Source organism: Bison bison, unplaced genomic scaffold (assembly GCF_000754665.1).
Source record: "Bison bison bison isolate TAMUID 2011002044 unplaced genomic scaffold, Bison_UMD1.0 scf7180017864053, whole genome shotgun sequence".
Taxonomy (NCBI): Eukaryota; Metazoa; Chordata; class Mammalia; order Artiodactyla; family Bovidae; genus Bison; species Bison bison.
The window spans coordinates 1,599,715-1,604,617 of NW_011494625.1; positions in this window are offsets into that span (position 1 = coordinate 1,599,715).

The following is a 4,903-nucleotide window of genomic DNA, read 5'->3' on the forward strand; positions in this document are numbered from 1 at the left end:
CATTTGAAACTGCTCGTGAACCCGGAACACGAGGTTTCAGGTCGAGTGTGTGTTTGGGCTGTGCCTGTGAGAGGTGAGGAGGGGTGGTTCTGCAGGAAGCATCTGCTGGAACCACAGTGGTTTGCTGGGGTGTTACAATGGGCAGGGACCTGCAGATCATTTAGGTGCAAAAGCAATTTGTGGGGGAGGAAAAGTGAGTGGCATTTTGGACTGTTGGTCTGACTGATCCATTTTTCATATATGTTAGGAAATATCAGTCTTAGTCACCCTGATGGAAAAAAATACTTGTGAGTCAACATGCCTGGAGGTCTTTCAGAAGGTCGTTAAGATCAGTGGTTGCTTCACCAAGGTGAGGGCCCTAGGGTTTTATACTCAGAAAAAGATCTGAATTCCTCTCCCTGGCTGACAAGGGTTCGCAGAGCTGCCTGGTGGTCCAGACCAACCACTCTGGGCTCTCCTCTTAATGAGCCCCCAGCCCCCTCCCCACCTGTGTCTGTTCCCCGGGACTTCCCTCCGTTTCTCCAAGGTGCTGGGCAACCTTAGGTCTCCTCTTCCACGGAACAGGCCGGTTCCTCCCAGCTGGCAAGTCCCACGGCAGGAGCACCTCCTGGGAAGTTTTCCCCGGGGAACCCTGTTTCCCAGGGAGCCCCTCCCTCTGAGTAAGTCAGGCTGGAACCAGGAATTTGAATTGGGTAAAGGAATGCTGATAACAACAGCTAAGAGAGCACACGGAGCTGCCGTTTCTTCATACCAGACCAGAGCTCGTGTCTACTGGGCAGTGGCAGTGCAGGTGGGAGGGATGAGGAGCCCTCCTTTTTTGCTTTCAGCTCTTTGCCTGAAATGAGCGTCTTCAGGGTTTGCTCCACCAAGGAAACTGTTAGAAAAAAATCCAAAATATCTGGTTTCATTATAATGTTAATGGTTTATTTTTATCCTCAAATATTTGCCTGGTTGCCTTTCATTAAGAAAAGCCTAAAAGATGTTACTGGCTTAAGCATTAGCAGCTATTAATATCTCTGCTGGTCCACAGCTGCCTCACCTTGAGGCTGGCGGGTGGCTTTGTGCCCTGGTGGGAAAGGGAGCCGGGTGGCCAGGTGGGCCTCCTTCGCTCAAGGGCAAACCTCTAGGGAAGTTCGTGAAGAGAGTGCTTAGCTGCTCACTCACAGAAGCAGGCTCTCTGAGGACACTCTTTCTGGAAGCAGACTTGCAGCCAGGCACACCCAGGCCCCCTGCTACGGCGATGGGACCTGGATGTCCCATCACCAAGGCCAGGGTGGTTCTCACCTCTGGAGCCCTCACCTTACCGCAGACTGCTTTGTACTCTAATTGTGCCCTCTCTGCCCGCCCCATGACAAATGCCTCTTCTGGATGCAGTTCACAGCTAGATGAGGAAGTGCGATCGTCAGCCATGACCCCTCCCAGGCTGCCCCATCCAGGGGTGGCAGCAGTGGTGCGCTGGGTGACCGCTCTACCAGGCCAGGGAGTGATGATTGCATTTGAAATTCCTGTGCTGAAAACACACCTTTCACGGCCGAGCAGCTAGCAAAACGTCTGAACGTTTTAAAACGAGCTCCAAAGAATTCACATAACACACCACTCCCAAACGCCTCCCTGTGTGCCCATCTTAGGGATGGGCTCCCCCCACAGCCCCTAAGAAAATAAAGACCAGAACTGTTTTCTAGAAGAAATCTGAAATAGTACAGCACAGCCTGGATTGGAATGAATAGTCATGAAAAATCAACCATTGGCACTGTGAGCAAACCAGTCCATGATATGAGAAGTTTTTTGCATGGCTGGTCTTGCTTCTTTCTAGCAGGGAGTGGGAGGAACTTTCTGGAGGACCGGGACCTTGTTCTCTAATGCTCTTTGCCCTCCAGCCTAGTAAGAAAGTGCTCAATTCACAGAGAAGCTCCATTATCTTAACAGATGGAGAGCAGGCCTTAGCAAGGGAATTAACCAGGCTGAGCCATGCTTTCATAGAAGAGAGATCAAAGCCAGAGGCGAACCTGACCCAGATAAACCACCAGGACTGAAACCCATGCGTCTGGCAGATGCAAATAGTCTCATCTAGTCTGAACTGGGAGGCAAAGCCCTGTGGAGACTTACCTGGCCCCTGCTCGAGCCTTGGCCACAAACTCGGACCTGCCCCAGGGAAACTGGATATCTCAAGGCGAAGCCAGGTACAAAGCTGTACAGAAAGAGCGGTCAGAGGTGGATGCCCACCTTGCCCTGCCCCAGCAAAGCTCATCACCTCCCATCCCAGCCAGTGGGGTGGAAAAGACAAAACCACCTCATCTCAGTGAGAAGGTCAGCAAAGGGCTCAAGACCCAATGCCCCAGCCCTGTGAGGGAACGGCTCTGCAAACCAACTCCTCCTTGTCATTTGGGGAAAAAAAGAAGGCAAAAAGTCGATGTTCTGTACCTGTATGCTACATAGGGGAAAATAACGGATCTGTTGGCTCATAGATTTGTTGCACAAGCATTTTGTGAACCCGTGTTATGTGCCACTAATTGTGCAAAGTGCAGAGAATTACAAAAGTGAAGGGAAGAGTCTGAGTTCTCCTTCAAAACTCCTCTCTCTGGCTAGTGAGAAACTTCATGATAAGCACCTGGATGTAACTGAGCAGGGCATTAGCTGTATTAGCTTTCTGGCGAGCAGACAATAACCAAATGTTTGTTAAATAATGATTTAATTCACTTAATGAGGGATTAAACAACTGGATGGATTGGGCAGTGAAGAAGATGCATCTGCCTTTGAGTACAGGTCTAAGATTTGAGAAGTGGTTCAGCAGCAGCTCCACTACAGGTGTTTAAGAGCGTAATATTCTTGGGATGCAGGTGGAAAAGTCCTTTCAAGGAAGGAAACAGAGTCCTCAGGAGCAATGTCCCAGCCCTCCTCAGTGTAAATGACTGAGTGCGGATGGGAACGAAAGGTCAGGACATTTAGGAACAAAGGAAAACACCCAGTGCCTTTTCATTACATATCCTTGTTCAGCTGAAGATATGCAGACATGTAAGATATATACACACACACACCATATTTGTATGTGTGTGTGTGTGTGTGAGTGTGTGTGTGCATGCTCAGTCATTTCAACTCTGCGACCCCATGGATTGCAGCTCACCAGGCTCTTCTGTCCATGGAATTTTCGAGGCAAGAATACTAGAGTGGGTTGCCATTTTCTACTTCCTGACTCAGGGGTTGAACACAGATCTCTAGCATCACCTGAAGATATATAGATATACGGACTACAGTCCATGGGTCATAAAGAGTCAGACACAACAGAGCAACTGAACACACACACACACCATATACCACATACATATTTATACTGTATAATACATATCATATACTAGATGTGTATGTAATATACTGTATATGCACACACGCAGTATATCATATCCGATCAGATCAGATCAGTCGCTCAGTCGTGTCCGACTCTTTGCGACCCCATGAATCGCAGCACGCCAGGCCTCCCTGTCCATCACCAACTCCCGGAGTTCACTCAGACTCAAGTCAATCGAGTCACACTATATGCTGCTAAGTCGCTTCAGTAGTGTCCGACTCTGTGCAACCCCATCCATAGACGGCAGCCCACCAGGCTCCCCCATCCCTGGGATTCTCCAGGCAAGAACACTGGAGTGGGCTGCCATTTCCTTCTCCAGTGCATGAAAGTGAAAAGTGAAAGTGAAGTCGCTCAGTCGTGTCTGACTCTTTGCGACCTCATGGACTGCAGCCTACCAGGCTCCTCCATCCATGGGATTTTCCAGGCAAGAGTCCTGGAGTGGGGTGCCATTGCCTTCTCCGTCACACTATATATCATATACTCTTTATACCATGTACTATATATAAATCATACATTATAACATAGGTACACACAGTTGACCCTTGACAATGCTGGGTCTAGGGACACCCACCCCCCATGCAGAAAAATATTCTTACATAACTTACACTCAGCCCTTTATATATGTAATCCCTCCAGTGCCATGGGTCTGCATCCAAGGATTCAACTAATTTCAGATTGTGTAATACTGTAATATTTACAGTTGAAAAAATCTACATATAAGTGGACTCACACAGTTCAAATTCACGTTGTTCAAGAGCCAGCAGGATACCATGTACTATATATGTACCCCGTATACTATATATATGTGTGTGGATACATACACCATGTACTCTATATGTACCACATACTGTATAAATATCATATACTCTGATGGCTCAAATGGTAAAGAATCTGCCTGCAGTGTGGGAGACCTGGTTGATTCTTGGGTTGGGAAGATCCCCTGGAGGAGGGCATGGCAATCCATTCCAGTATTCTTGCCTGGAGAATCCCATGGACAGAGGAGCCTGGTGAGCTGCAGTCCATGGGGTCAAAAAGAGTCGGACACGACTGAGTGACTAAGCACAGCACACGTGTATATCTCATACTGTGTGCCCAGTCACTTCAGTCCTGTCTGACTCTCTGCGACCCCCTGGACTGTAGTCCGCCAGGCTCCTCTGTCCATGGGATTCTCCAGGCAAGAACACTGGCGTGGGTTGCCATTTCCTTCTCCAATTATGTGCTATACGTAAACTGTACATATTTACACGGTAGTGTATATAATGGCAGTGCAGGCACCGACTACATCCAGACCACAAGAACACTGGTGTAAAGTGACTTTAAATTCTGCACAGCAGTATCCTGACATAACCACTTGGATTCCGAAAGGACTTCCCGGGAATGTGATGGAAAGCACTGAAAGCCCCAGTGTCTGATGGGCCCTCATGCCAGCTTAACCCTCACTGCCTGCAGTGAGTCCAGTTACAGCAAATCAGACTTCCCTTTGCTGCATCTGATGGAGGGAGCCTCTCTCTGGCAACGGGAGCTGGGCCAAGAGGGTGGGGGAGAGCCCTGGAGTTCAGC